The following is a 16123-nucleotide window of genomic DNA, read 5'->3' as shown; positions in this document are numbered from 1 at the left end:
ATGGTGTTTTAGTTTCATGTATATGGGATTTGCAGGATAACTTCATGTTATTGAATTCTAGTTTAATTTTGTTGTGGACAAAGATCATTCTTTATATGATTGCAATATTTTTTATTGTAGTAAAAACATATAACATGAAATCTAACTTATTAAATTATTAAGTATATATTATAGTATTGTTAACTATATGCACATTTTTGTGGAGCCAGTCTCTAGAATTTTTTCATCTTGCATGACTGAAACTCTGTATCCATTGTATACCAAATTCCCCATATCCCGCTCCCATTCAGTCCCTGGCAACCATCTTTCCACTTTCTATTCCTTGAGTTTATCTACTGTAGACATCTTGTATAAATGGAATCATGCAGGGGCGCCTGGGTGGCTTAGCTGGTTGAGTGTCCCACTCTTGATTTCAGCTCAGGTCATTATCCCAGGGTTGTGGGATTGAGCCTTGCACTGGGCTCCACGCTGAGTGTGGAGCCTGCTTAAGATTCTTCTCTCTCTTTCTCCCTCTGTCCCTTTCCTGCTCACTTACTGTCATAAATAAATAAATAAATAAATAAATAAATAAATAAATAAAATCATGCAGTATTTGTCCTTCTGTGTCTGGCTTATTTCACATAGCATAATGTCCTCCAGTTTCATCCATGTTCTCACAAACAGCAAGATTTCCTTCTTCTGATGGCTCAGTAACATTCTATTGTACCTATATATCATGTTAAAACATTTTCGTTATTCATTCATCTGTTGACAGACACTTAGGTGGTATCCATATCTTGACTGTTGTGAGCAATGCTTCAAGGAACAAGGGAGCAGAAATGTCTCTTCAAAGTCTGTGTTCAGTTCTTTTAGATAAATCCCAGAAATGGGACTGCTGGGTCATATGGTAGTTCTATTTCTTACTTTTTTGAGGAACTTCCATACTGTTTTACATAGCAGCTACAACATTTTATAATCCTACTAATAGTATACAAGGGCTCTAATTTCACCACATCCTCACCAAAACTTGTATTTATTTTCTGTTATTATTTCTTTTTTTAATGACCATCCTAATAGGTAATGGAGGGGTGATATCTCATTATAGTTTTGATTTGCATTTACATGATGATTAGTGATGTTGAGCATCTTTTCTCATACAAATTAGCCATTTGTATGTCTACTTTAGAGAAATGTCTATTCAAGTCCTTTGCCCATTATTTAATTGATTATTTTTTTTATTGAATTATAGGAGTTCCATATGCATTTAACATATTAGACTCTTATCAAATATATGGTTTGCAAGTATTTTCTCCCTTTCTTTATGTTGCATTTTCACTCTACTGATTATTTCCTTTGATGTGCAGAAGACTTTTAGTTTGATATAGCCACACTTGTCTATTATGTTTTTATTGCCTGTGCTTTTGGCATCATTTCCAAGAAGTCATTGGTAAGATCAATGTTATGGAGAGTTCCCTTTATTTTTTTCTTCTAGGAGTTTGATAGTTTTAGATACATGTTTAAGTCTTTAATTCACTTTCAGTTGATTTTTGTATACAATGTAAAGTAAGTTCAATTTCATTTTTGCATGTGAATATAATACAATACTGCCAATACAATTTGTTGAAGAGACTGTCCTTTCCCCATGTGTAGTCTTCGCATTCTTATTAAAGATTATTTGACTATCCATGAATGGATTTATTTCTGGGCTCTCTATTCTGTTCTTTTGGTTTATATGTTTGTCTTGTTGTCAGCACCGTACTGTTTTGATTACTGCAGGTTTGTAATGTTTTTAAATCAGAAACTGTGAAGCCTCTAGTTTTTTTTTCTTTCTCAAGATTGTTTTGTCCTTTTTTCTCATGATTGTTTGGCCTGAAAACTGTGCTTCCATATGAACTTTCGGATTTCAGATAGTTTTTCTATTTCTGAAAAAAAATTGCCATTTGGCAGAGTATGCACTGAATCCACTTGGGTAGGTATGGGCTTTTTAATAATTTTAAGTCCTTTAATTCATGAATACAGGATGTCTTTTCATTTACTTGTGTCTTCTTTAATTTCTTTTAGCAATGATTTTATAGTTTTCAGTGTGCTGAAACACACTTCACCTCTTTGGTTAAATTTATTCACAAGTATTTTATTCTTTTTGAAATTATTGTAAATGGGTATCATTTTCTTGGTTTCCTTTTTGGGTTGTTCATTGTTAGTGTATAGAAAAGGAACTGATTTTTGAGTGTTGATGGTATGCTGCAACATTGCTGAATTTGATTATTCTCACAGGTGTTTCTGTGTTTGTTTGGGGGGAGGTTTCTTGTTGTTGTTTTTGGTGAAACCTTTAGGGTTCTCCAAGATTATGAGCCTGGGTGGCTCAGTCAGTTAAGTGTTTGACTTCAGCTCAGGTCATGATCTCGGGGTTCATGAGTTCAAACCCCACATCATGGTCTCTTGTCAGCAGGGAGCCTGCCTCAGATCCTCTGTCTTCCTTCCCCTCCCCAGGTCTCTCTCTTAAAAGTAAACATTAAAAAAATATTATATCATCAATGAAGAGAGATAATTTTACTTATTCCTTTCCAATTTGAGTGGCTTTTCTTTTTCTTGCTTAATTTCTCTGTATAGGACTTCCAGTATTATGATGAGTAGATGAGGTGAATGGGCACCTTTATCTTTTTACTGATCTTAGAGGAAAGCCTTTGCCTTTTTAGCATTGAGTATGATGTTAGCTGTGGGCTTTATATATGTGAACTTTATTGTGTGGAGATGATTGCCTTCTATTCCTAGTTTGTTGACTTTTTTTTTTTATCGTTAAAGGGTATTGAATTTTGTAAAATGCTTTCTCTGCATCTATTGAGATGATTATGTGATTGTTATTTTTTGTTATGTAATGTCGTGCATCACATTGATTAATTTTTATCCTGGCATCCCAGGGATAAATCCCACTTGGTCATAGCTTATTGAGCCTTTTAATGTGTCATTGAATTCAGTTCACTAATACTTTGTTAAGTATTATCTGTATTCATCAAAGATATTGGTCTATAGTTTTCTTATAATGTCTTTGTCTAGCTTTAGTATCAGGATAATTCTAGCCTCACAAAATGAGTCTGGAAACATTCCTATTTTTTGGAAGAGTTTGAGAGGGCTTGATGTTAATTCTAAATAGATGTTTTATAGAATTCTGCAGTAAAACCGTTTGATCCTGGGCTTTTCTTTGTTGGGAGGATTTTTATTAGTGTTTCAATCTCCTTATTAGTTATATGTTTGCTCAGATTTTTCTATTTCTTCATGATTCAGTCTTGATACATTTTATATGTCTAGAAATTTATCCATTTTTTGGCATTTAATTGCACACAATAGTCTCTTATAATCCTTTTTTTTCCCCTTTGGCATCAGTAGTTGTAATGTCTCCTCTTTCATTTCTGATTTTATTGGGATCCATTCATTCTTCTTTTTCTAGTTCCTTGATATATAAAATTAGGTTGTTTACTTGGGATCTTCTTTTTCAAATGTGGGCATTTGCCATTATAAATTTCTTGTTAGTAATGCTTCTGCTGAATGCCATCTTTTGTCATATTGTACTTTTGTTTTTGTCTCAAATTTTTTTTAATTTATCTTTTCATGTCTTCTTTGACTCATTGGTTGCTCAGGATGCATTATTTCATTTCCACGTAGTTGTTAATTTTGGAGCTTCCCTTCTGCTTTGATTCTAGTTTCATTCCATGTGGTCAGAAAAAAAAATCTATGTGGTATCATTTCAGTCTTCTTAAATTTGTTGACGTGTTTTGTGGCCCTAATACACCTTTGAAAATATTCTGAATACACTTGAGAAGAATGTGAATTCTGTTGCCAATGGGTGAAATACTCTGTATGTATCTGTTGGGTCCGTTTCTTCTATAGTGTTATTCCAGTCTTCTGCCTCCTTATTTATCTTCTGTCTAGTTGTTCTATTATTGAAAGGGTATTGAAATCTACTGGTATTGTGTTGCTGTCTCTTTCTACCTTCAATTCTGTCAATTTTTGCTTCATATATTTGGGTTCCTATATGTTTACAGTTATATATTTTTAGTAAATTGACCCTTTTATTACTGTATAATGCCCTTCTATGTCTCCTGTAAAAGTCTTTGAGTTTAAAGATTATTTTGTCTATTATAAGTGTGGCCATTCCTGAACTCTTTTGTTTACCATTTGCATGGATTATCTTATTCCATCCCTCAGCCTATGTGTGTTTTCAAATCTAAAGTGAGTCTTGTAGGGGCGCCTGGGTGACTCAGTCGGTTAAGTGTCCAACTTCGGCTCAGGTCATGATCTCACAGTTCATGGGTTTAAGTCCCGTGTCAGGCTCTTTGCTGACAGCTCAGAGCCTAGAGCCTGCTTCGGATTCTATGTCTTCCTCTCTCTCTGCCCATCCCCACTCACACTCTGTCTGTCTCTCTCTCAAAAAAAAAAATAAACATTAGAAAATTTTTAATAAAAAAAGTGATTGATTCACCACCATTATAGTATTACAGTATTCTATATTTGTTTCTTTATTTGCCTTTACCAGCAAGCTTCATCCTTTCATATATTTTCATGGTGCTATCTATTCTCCTTTCATTTAACCTCAAAGGACTCCTTTTAGCATTTCTTGAAAGGCAGTTCTAGTGGTGAGGACTCCCTATGCTTCTGTTTTTCTGAGAAAGTCTTTATTATTTCTCCTTCAATTTTCAAGGGCAGTTTTGCTATAGATAGATAGATAGATAGATAGATAGTGTTCTTTGTGGTTAGTTTTTGTTCTAGTACTTTGAATACATCATCCTGCTCCCTTCTGTCCTGCATGGTTTCTACCGAAAAGTCTGCTTATAGTGTTATGGAGGGTCCCTTATACATGACAAAGCTGCTTTTTTCTTGCTCCTTTCAAAATTCTCTTTGTTTTTGACTATTAACAATTTGATTATAATGTGTTTCAGTGTATCCTTCTTTGAATTCATCCTCTTTGGAATCCGTTGGCCTTCTTGGATCTAGATGCTCATTTCCTTACCCAGATATAGAAAGTTTTTTGGGCCATTATTTCTGCAAATAAGATTTCTTCCCCTTTCTTTCTCTCTCTTCTCCTTTTAGGACTCCCATAATTAGTATACTGTTCTGGCTGGTGGTGTCCCATAATTCCCTTAAACTGTCTTAACTTTTATTCATTCTTTTATCTTTTTGCCCCTCTGACTGGATAATTTAAAATGATCTGTTTTTGAGTTCACTGATTCTTTCTTCTGTTTGATCAAGTCTGTTACTGAACCCCTCTACCGAATTTTTCAATTCAATTATTGTATGGTCACTTCTAAAATTTCCTTGGTTTTTAAAAATATTTTCTCTTTGTTAACATTCCAGTTTTGTTCATGCCTTGTTTCGCTGAGCTCATTGAGCATCTTTATGACAGTTACTTTTAATTCTTTGTCATGTAATTCCTATATCTCTGTTTCTTCAGGGTGAGTTTCTGGAGATATATTAATTCCTTTGTTTGGGTCATGTTTTACCGTTCCTTTGTATGCCTTATACTTTGTATTAGGATCAAACACCTCTTCCAGTCTGTATAGACTGTCTTAGTACAGAGAAAGATCTTTACCAATCAGCCCCACAAGGGATTCTGGGGACTTCTCCAAGCTTTCTGTGGATATGTTCTCTCCAGCCTTGTGTGTGTAAATTCCCAGTTAAACAGGTTTTACAAACTTATTTGTCTTGAAGCTTAGAAATCCTTACACCCTCTGTTATCTGTTTGTAGTGCTGTAGATTCTCTGGAGTTGCTGTAAGTTGCCCAGCTGTTTTTTGCTCTCAGAAGTCCTCAGTTATCTGGAGTACATTGGGTCCTGTCAACAATCTGAGTTGGAGAAATTAGAAACCAGTCCCTGAGGCAGCAACCCTAAAATCCAGAATATTGGACAAACCCTCCACTCTTCCCTTTTTCCCCCTGTGAGTAAAGCAGCTGAGTTGTATTTTCCTGTTTGTTGTTCCCTGTGCTCTTTGGAGCAGCAGTAAGCCACCTAGTGCCCCCAGGCATTTATACCAGTTTAGTTCTCTGAGACTTGTGAGAGAGAAGCCAGTTCCTTGGGCAGCATTTGCATCCCAAGCTAGAGTATTGGATGGATGCTTCAACTCTTTTCCTCCCCGAGGGATAATCCAGGAGTTGGGAGTTTTCTCCCACTCATTCCACACTGAGCCTTGGATAAGGACTATGGCAAGGGAGTATGTGCTAGTGCAAAATGTCACTTTTTTTTCCCCCGTCAGTGGCCCCTGACTGGGACCCTTTTCTGCCAGCACTCAGATTCAGGCAAAGCAAATACTAGTCCCTCAGGTAGCCTCCTGAAAAGTCTACACATTAAATGCACGTTTCAGTCTTCTCTCTCTCTCCGCAGGGAGAAGCCAGGACTTGGGATTTTCCCCTCAATAACCATGCTGTGCTGATGTGAGGAGCTCTGGTGAGTGAGTGACATACACTTCTCTAGCAGTTTTGATGTGGCTGGTTCCATGCCTCTCTGGAATGCAGGAGACTCTTACCTAGCTTTTGGATTTCTCATCAAGGGAATTGTTCCATGTATTGATGTTGAATTGGTATATGGAGGGAGAATATCTGGTGCTTCCTATTCTGCCCTCTTGCTGATGTCATCTGATTTCAGTCTTTTTAAAATTACTTAAAAATTCGTTTTATGCCTTAGATTATGGACTATGTTGTATGTTCTTTGAAATTAATGGCATTGCACTGTCTTTGGATGCTATGTTCTATAAATATCAATGAGATCAAGTTGTTTGATAGCGATATTCAGATTTTCTGTATGATTTGCCAATTTTCTGTCTCTTCTTTCTATCACTTATGAGTCAATAGTGTTAAAATTTGCAATTGTAATTGTGGGGTTGTCTACTTTTACTTTTTGCTTCATTTATTCTAAAGTTCTATTGTTCTCTATAGACATAGGATTGCTATACATTCATATTGAATTGACTCATTTTTCATTTTGAAATGAATATTTTTTTGCTCTTTTAATCAACATGTTCAGATAAATTGTATTTAGTATACTTTTTGATATGGTGAAGTTTAAATATGCCATCCTGCTATTTATTTTCTATTTATTATATCAGATATTTGTTTCTTTTTTCCTCTTTCTAAGTCTTTTAGAATGATTGAGTTTCTTTTATAATTAAGTTTATCTTCACTTTTGGCTTATTAGCTACAACTCTTTGCTTGTTTTTTTTTTCAGTTGTTGCTCTAGGATTTATAATATAAATCTTTAAATTTTTATAGTCTATCTTCAAACAGTATTGTACAACTTCATATATATAGCGTAAGAAATTTCCAACAGGTTACTTCAATTTTCCCTCCCCTTTCTAGAGTGCTATTTTTATCATGTATTTTATTTCCATGTACTTTAAAATCCATGATACTTTTTATTACTTTTGCATTAAGTAGTTACTTGTGTTTTAAAGAGACTAAACCATGAGAAAAATGGCTTTTGTATTTACTCATATATGTTATCACTTCTGGCACACTTCTATCCTTTGTGTAGATTGAAAGTTACCAACTGTTATAATCTTCTTTCACTTGAAGAAATTCCTTGACATTTCTTATAGTGCAGATCTGCAGGTGGTGAACCCTTAGCTTTCTGATGCCTAAAAAATGGTTTATTTTACCTTTTATTTATAAAGGTATTTGCTGGGTATAGAATTCTAGGTTGGCATTTTTCTTCCTAATAACTTTTTTTATGGATTGCATTATTTATGAGAAGTATGCTGTCATTTTTAATTTTCTTATTCTGTACATAATGTGTCTTCTGTGGCTCCTTTTGAATTTAGCGTCTATTACTACTTTACATCAATTTGATCATGATGTTCTCTGGTGTGTGTGTGTGTGTGTGTGTGTGTGTGTGTGTGTGTGTGTTTTATTTTTTCATTATGTTTGTTACTCACTGAGCTTCTTAGATATGTGGGTTAATTGGGAAAAATATTAGCCATTATTGTTAGGTGCTAACAGTCTTTTGTTTGTTATTGTTGTCATTTTCTAAATATTTCCCATTTGTTTTGATTTTGTCCTTGATGTAAGAGTTCTTTAGGAGAAAACTAAGTTTCAAAGCAACCTGAATTTAATTATTGTCCTATTGTTTTTTGACTTAGATATCTTCAAGGAAAGTTAAATCTTAGCCCTTGCAAATAAAATCAGAATATAGTTGCTACACACACACACACACACACACACACACACACACACACACACCACACACACACACACACACACACACACACACACACACACATACACACACACACCCCAAAAAATTAAAATAAAAACATTCTTAGATAAATCTTTGATCGTGAATTTAGGATGCCTGTCCCTGTGCCTCTTGGTGTTTTGTAGTAGAATAGCTAGTACTGGGTATGTTTAAGGAGAATGAGAAGGTCTGAGTATTTCCCCATAATCTTTTTCTACCCCATCTTGTTCTTTCTCTGTCTCCTATTTCTCTGTCTCCTTTTTCCTTCCTGTAACCTTATTATTCTTTTCTACTGTTCTCTTTGGCTTAAGTTATTGTTCCTTTAGAAACAAAAATTCAGATGGGAGAAATACTTTTAAAACAACTATCACTCATTCTTACTTATGAGAATCTGGGTAAAGTATGTGCATTTAAAGGTTGAAATGCGGTACTAGTGGTGACTGGAGAATTTGTTGGTAGCACATGAGGAGAAAAATTACATCTATGTTTGCCTAGCATTATGTGTCTTGATCCAAGTTCAAAACTGGTGTACTTTAGCAAATAACATAGCACTTGACACAGTCTGTGTTTAATAAATGTCTGTTGAATGAAAAAATACATCTATTAACTCTAGGATTTTTCTTCCATTTCTGGTATATTCAGCCACTCCATTCATTCTGTCTCATGAATCTTTCCTAAAGATTTTTATTGGTTCAGGTCCTACCTTTAGAATATTCCTTTGATTGCCATTCTGAAGCTTTTCAAGATAGCATGTGCCTAAATTCCATGATTCTCTAATATTTTTACATTGTTCATTCAACTAATTCTAATTCTAACTTGTCTCCTACATCCTCCACCTTTTTTTTCATTATTAAAGAGATGCATAGAAGGAAAAGTGCATGCTGTGAAGTTGAACATTTAGTTGATTTGTTTTTTATATTTTTTGTTTTGTTTTGGTTTTATTTTATTATTTTATGTATGTATGTATGATTTGCTCTTAAGTCCATGTCTTTAGGAGCATCTATTAAGGATCAGCTCTCATGTGATTGTGGATGAGGGCCATTTCCAAGAGTGCTCAAAGAGTTATCTTGATCTTCTAGGAGTTTACAGTATGATGGTTGATCAGATATTTGGAATAGAAAGTTCTTTCTTCATCTTTCTCTTCAGTAGTTTGGATAGAAACAAATCAAAGAAATGTTCCCCATAGTTAGAAGAAAGCATAATCCAAGTCACCTTGTGAAAAGACCTCATGACATTTTTCAAATCACAGATAGTTTTGGCTGTCTTGTTTTTCTTATAAAAATATAATAATATCACTGAGAGGCTGCTGAGCATGAGTCATACTTATCTGGATTGTCCTATTAATATATTCCCCTCAAGGGGTAGATCAGGATAATCTTTCTGTAGATATATACTTATACCTGTATTAGTTGGGATTTCCCAGAGAAACAGAACCAGTAGGGTGTGTGTGTGTGTGTGTGTGTGTGTGTGTGTGTGTGTGTGCATATGTCAATTTATTAAAGAAATTGGCTTGCATGATTATACACACTGGCAAGTCCAGAATCTGTAGGTTGAGTGGAAGGCTGTAGATCCAGAATAGCTGAAGCTGCAATTTCAGTCTGAGAGACAATGCTATAGAATTCTCTCTTGCTCAGGAGAGGACAGTCTTTCTGTTCTATTCAGGCCTTCAACGGACTGGATAAGGTGCACACACATTATGGAGGGCAATCTGCTTTAAGCAAAGTCCACCAATTTCAATGTTAATTTCATCCAAAAACACCCTCACAGAAATGTTCAGAATAATATTTGCCCAAACATCTGGGTACTCCATGACCCAGCTGATTTGACACATGAAATTAACCATCACAGTGCCCAAGGAAGCTTCAGGATAATTTTCTTCCCCAGGTTCACATGTAGATGACAAATCAAATATGAAATGAATTACTGATTTTGCAAAGGATGTCCTGGTATAGGCTATCCTTCTGGGGGATTACCAAGAATAAGAAATTCCTAAACAGAGAAAACTTGTGAGTAAAGTATGCCTCATGAAAAAGTCACAGTGCTTAGAATATCCCCAAAGTGCTATAATTTCCTGTAACTTGCATCCTCAGAGGTAAAATAAAAAGAAGCTATGTCAGCAGGAAAACTAGATAATTTATACTAGCAACAAAAATTCCTTTATCCTAAGGTTTGTGGTAGCTCACCACACAGATATCTCTTGTCTAGGTAACTGCTGAACTTAGCTCTACAATTCATTTTACAAAGTATTGAAAAATGTTACAGACCAAATAGTTTCAATAGTTTAGGTGAAACAGTTCTTATAAAGACAAAATTATCTGGATAATCACTCAATTCCTCCACTTTGTTTTGCTAATGTGTTTATCAGTATTTTACCAAAGCAAATTCAACTAAGGACAAAGAAGCAAACAAGCAATTCTTTTCACACATTTTTAAGAGGTTATTGTTGTTCAGGTAGAAAAAGACTAAAAATTCTCCAGTAATGTATTTTCAATTAAGCAAGATGAATACTTAGAACAGCAAAGTACAGTGTTTTTATCATTCAAAATGCCTTACTCTTTTAAAGTATATTTTGTCCTTTCTTTTTATTTCTGTTTATAAAATTCACAATTTTACATGAATAATGATGACTGTTCCCTGGGTCTTTCACTAAAATACCAAAAGCCAGGGCTCTTGGCTGCCTGGATCCTATTTAGTATATACATAACTTTGCAAATATGGCTTTTAAAGGTTTTCATCGACTAGTGTCATAAAAATAAACCTGGTACCAGAGACTCTTTTTCAAAAATTTTCTCTTGAGCACTAAAAACACCTTATCCAATGAGTCTTTCAAGCTAATTCCTTTTATATTTGTCCTTCCCCTAGAAGAGTTCCTGTACTTTAGATTATAGGGCCAGTGTAGTCCCTAAGGCAAATCTCTGATCTATCAATGTCTGCCCTTAAAAACCTCAGGACATACAAATCAAACTTCATGTCGTCATTATAGCATCAGTCCTTGGCTTCTCATTTTCCAGCCCACTGTTTTGTTTTGTTTTTAAATATGTGCTCAGCCTCTTGGCTAGGGCACGGGAAATCTTGGGCCTTTTTGAGATAACTTTGTATTTGTATTTTATCACAACTTTTTAGACCTCTAAAGAGCAAGACATCCTTGTAGAACTTTTCAAATGAAGTTAACAATTTAGCTTTATCACAGTACATCTATCTTTTCACTAAACATAAATCCACTAGTAACTCAAATAAACCTATGACATAATAGGATGATATCTTGCCTAATGATTACACAAGAAAGAAGTACAGAGATAAATGTTAACCAGTGAGGCAACCCTAAGGGGGATGGATGAAAGGGTCCCTGAAGGATGCAGGAACCATCTTTTAACATCACCATTTCCACCTGAATTACAGCTAATATTCCAAATGGATGTTTTATGTTGTGTGTTCTCCAATGAAGGAATTAGCAGAAATCCACTAGTTGTATTTATGTTTAGATATTTAGCTCCAGAAAACAGCCCAGAGAGTTAAGGCCATAGTAAATATGCTCCTTAGATGTGAAATAAAGAATGCCAGGTTGGAAATAAAATAAAAATACTATGGATCAGAATTGGCCACTGTGCCAGCCTGGAAAATTAAGAGGAGAAGGAGGCTTTGAATCTTCTTTAATTGAGATAGCAGACTTCCCTGGATATTGTTAAGGGATTGGAATAATGTTGTGTTGTTTGTTTTGTTTTTAATTTCTTTACTATGAAGCTATGCATCATTTTGACCACTATGGTAGTGAGGATTATGCTAGGCAATGTTATGGTAACAAAAAACCGTACATTCTTGGTGGTTTAATATACACAGGTGTATGTCTCATGTATGAAAAGTGTGATGCATGTTGGGATGCTGTCCTTCATCTGAAAACTTCACCGTCTGGAGCACATGCCCGCCCTCTAAGGCTGCTATGATTGAGGAAGAAAGAGCTGGAGCTTTTATGGGTAGAGGTATCTATCACTTTCTCCTGTGCATTGGCCAGATATTAGCCATATGTTCCAATTAACGGCAAGGGAGGCTGGCAAATGTAAGGACTATATTTTTGGTCTATTGTATGGACTGTTTGGTAAGGATGAAATGTCTCGGTACAACACAGATTAGAATCAGATAGTAAGATAATGTGCTTAGTTTATTTGGGTACAAGGGAAGCTAATTCATTAATATTAACTAATGTTTGCTTGTTTACTCATATTTGTTCTTCGACTAGTTATTTATGGCACAAGGTAATCATAATAATAGCTAAGACTTATTGAGGACTTACGAAATTCCAGGTACCATTGGAAGCACTATACCTTTTTGATCTTATTTAACCCTTATCTACACCCTTATAGGTAGGCGTTAGGACTATTACTTCTATTATACAGGTGAGGAAACTGTAGCAAGAAATGTTAAATGGTTTGTCTAAAGTTACACGTTGAATAAGTGGGAGAGCCAATTCTGAACCCAGAAAGTCTTACTCCAGACGGAGGTTAGGTATTTTGCATTTTTCATTTTAAGGTGAAGGATGATCTGAAGTCGGCAAAAAGGCAAATCAGCCCAGGCCAATGGGTATATTCTCACTAAAAGCTTGTATTTCCTCAATTAGCAGGCTCTCCTGAAAACAGTAACAAATCAGTGGAAATGCTAGTGTGGGTGGTGACTAGATAAGGAATGGAGAATTTAAAAGATGTTTCTACCATTAACTGCCATCTCTCCGAATGAGAGTGTGAATTCAGTGAGAAACACAAAAATATTCTTTATTAGAATAAACTATTTCCTATTTCCTTTCATACTTTGTTCCTCTATGCTTTGTACCTTAAATTCCTACTGATGTCTCCAGAGAATAGAAAATTTAGAATTGCAAATTGTATCTTGGCACTTTCTTGAATTTATTCTTCAATAGAACAGACTGAAAAGTAAAATTAAAAACCTCTCCCCTTTGTCTTCTGCATTTCACTACTTCTTAACTTTTCTTTTTCTTTCTTTCATTTTTCTTCCTTTCTCTCTCTCTCCCTTCCTTCCTTCCTTCCTTCCTTCCTTCCTTCCTTTCTCTCTCTCTCTCTCCTTTTCTTTCTTTCTTTCTTTCTTTCTTTCTTTCTTTCTTTCTTTCTTTTTTTCTCTCTCTTTCTCTTTCTTTCTTTCTTTCTTTTTTTCTCTCTCTTTCTTTTTCTTTCTTTCTTTTCTCTCTTTTTCTTTCTTTCTTTCTTTCTTTCTTTCTTTCTTTTTTTCTCTTTCTTTTTCTTTCTTTCTTTTTTTCTCTCTTTCTTTTTCTTTCTTTCTTTCTTTCTTTCTTTCTTTCTCTCTCTTTTTCTTTCTTTCTTTCTTTCTTTCTTTTTTTCTCTCTCTTTCTTTTTCTTTCTTTCTTTCTTCCTTCCTTCCTTCCTTCCTTCCTTCCTTCCTTCCTTCCTCTCTCTCTCTCCTTTTCTTTCTTTCTTTCTTTCTTTCTTTCTTTCTTTCTTTCTTTCTTTTTTTCTCTTTCTTTTTCTTTCTTTCTTTTTTTCTCTCTTTCTTTTTCTTTCTTTCTTTCTTTCTTTCTTTCTTTCTTTCTCTCTCTTTTTCTTTCTTTCTTTCTTTCTTTCTTTTTTTCTCTCTCTTTCTTTTTCTTTCTTTCTTTCTTCCTTCCTTCCTTCCTTCCTTCCTTCCTTCCTTCCTTCCTTCCTTCCTCTCTCTCTCTCCTTTTCTTTCTTTTTCTTTCTTTCTTTCTTTCTTTCTTTCTTTCTTTCTTTCTTTTTTTCTCTCTCTTTCTTTTTCTTTCTTTCTTTCTTTCTTTCTTTCTTTCTTTCTTTCTTCCTTCCTTCCTTCCTTCCTTCCTTCCTTCCTTCCTTCCTTTCTCTCTCTCTCTCTCCTTTTCTTTCTTTCTTCCTTCCTTCCTTCCTTCCTTCCTTCCTTCCTTCCTTCCTTCCTTCTCTCTCTTCATTTCTGCAAACACTCTCTGTTTTCTAGCTGCTTGCCATATTTTGGTCTATTTTAATAGTCCAGTCTTGGTTACATATAGTTTCTAACTTTTTAAGTCAAATGTTTTGTGTTTTTTTAACAAGTAAATTTCACATAACAAGTTTCTATGGTTATGCTCCTTTCTTCAAAGGAAATAGAAAATGGAATTAAGGGTACTATTATCTGTTAAGAATTCTTTCTTTTACAAGCAGCGGAGTTCCATCATTGCATTACTTTGACTTAAACACTTTCTAAAACATTGTATTTCTCTCAACATACCATAGGAAAGTCTGCTCAGTAGAATAATAGTGATGCAGATTTTCTATGAAAATGAGAATTTCTGCTTTTTTTTGGACCATTTAAGTCTATGCTTTGATTTGAGGCATGTTTCACTTGTAATACTTTGTCCAATCTATAATGTTTACATTTATTCCTTAGTATCTTACTACATCATGTTTAAATGTAAACAGTTGAGATTTGTTTCCCTCCATTGGAATTCCTAAATAACAGTTCTACATATTACAATTTTAAAGATGTGTCATGGCAGCTGCAAATAACTTTTAAAAAGAAACTTTGTGCAGCAAACTATCATATTTCATCTACACTCTGGCAAATGGTTCTTGCTTTTTGGCCTCAATTCAGCCTTCATTTTGCAAACCAACTTCCTGCAGCATGAGAATATACATTTTCCTGGGCCAAATATTCCAAAGTGGACACCAATTTGAGACTCTTAGCATTTTCTAGTTTTCCAGCTTTTGGACATATGAGCATTGAAAATGCCAGATTTCTGCTATTCATGCCAAACATTTAGGCTTTGGAGGCTGAAAAGTCAAGAGTCTCAATTTTAGCATATAATGCCAGAAGCAAGCTATCCTTTTGAAACAATTACTCCCTGGCAGTGGGTCAGCCCACAGCACCACCTTTCCAAGCAATCTCTATGTCATCTGCTCAACACCCCTAGAATAGTCAGTTACTTCTAGCTCTAGAAGGGAAATTGGGTAATACGAAGGGGGATATGGAGGCTAATGAACATGTGCAGTATGGATATTTGATGAAAGAGAAGCTAGCTTTTTTATTTTTAAAATTTTTTTTCTGATTTTTCTTTTTCAGCTAATGTGTGATTTCCTTTCTCTACTTCTCCATCCTCCAAAGATGGAGAAGTTACTCCTCTATTCTGCCATGCTTCTTATTCTAAGTGCTTTAAAAATATAACCATACAATGGCATAGAGAGTGACAGGTTTTGGGGGACAGTTTCAGACAGAGTAATCAGAAAGGGTGTCAATGGTATCTGGAGTGAGACCTGGATTACAAAAACGAAGAAGTTGTGAAAAGTTATGGGAGAGAAACATTCTTAGCAGTGGGATTGGCTCATTCAAAGGCCTTAACAAAGGACTTAGTTTGGTATGTTTATGGAACAGAATGAAGGCCAGTGTGGTAGAGATTATTTGGCTCACCCAGGAAGCAATCCTTTTCTACCCTGCCTCTCCCCAGTATTAGGGCTTGAAAGTTAGATAAGAGGTTTCCCAATATCTCTTATTGTCAGAGTTGCTCATTAACCTACTTGGAAGCCAGGAGACTTACAGAGAAGTCTGTCTCTTATGTAATGAGACATAAGGGGAAATTTGGGGGAAGCTTTTACTTTCCTAATAAAAAGACAGATGCAGCTTCTCTCCTCTCCCCCTTCTTCCTGACTAGAATGCAGATGTGAGGAATAGCATGACAGCAACCACATTATAACTGTGAGGCAAGAAGCATACTCTCACCTCTCCTGCTCTCATGCGTGTGCACATGCATGCACGTGGCTCTCTAAATAAATAAATAAATAAATAAATAAATAAATAAATAAAAAGACTACTCTTAAATGTTTTGCCTGAGAAGTTTGGAACACAATGGTGCCATTCATTAAGATAGAGGAAAAGGGAAGAGTGTTCGAACAAGGATTTTTTGGGGGGTAGGTGTGGGAGAAGGTGGCAAGGGGAATAAAAAG

At 35.1% G+C, this 16123-nt stretch overlaps 1 long non-coding RNA gene across 1 annotated transcript in view; it reads left to right on the top strand.

Annotated features, from left to right (window-relative positions):
- The window catches only part of LOC109495747, a 187240-nt gene that overhangs the window by 84402 nt on the left and 86715 nt on the right, over nucleotides 1-16123 (top strand). Inside the window, exon 4 of the long non-coding RNA XR_006592044.1 lies at nucleotides 6351-6413. This is a non-coding gene — a long non-coding RNA (uncharacterized LOC109495747). The remainder of the gene's footprint in view (nucleotides 1-6350; nucleotides 6414-16123) is intronic.

The sequence above is a fragment of the Felis catus genome, chromosome F1 (assembly GCF_018350175.1).
Source record: "Felis catus isolate Fca126 chromosome F1, F.catus_Fca126_mat1.0, whole genome shotgun sequence".
Classification (NCBI taxonomy): Eukaryota; Metazoa; Chordata; class Mammalia; order Carnivora; family Felidae; genus Felis; species Felis catus.
Note: the sequence above shows the minus strand (reverse complement) of the source record. Positions and strands in the feature narration are given on the sequence as shown.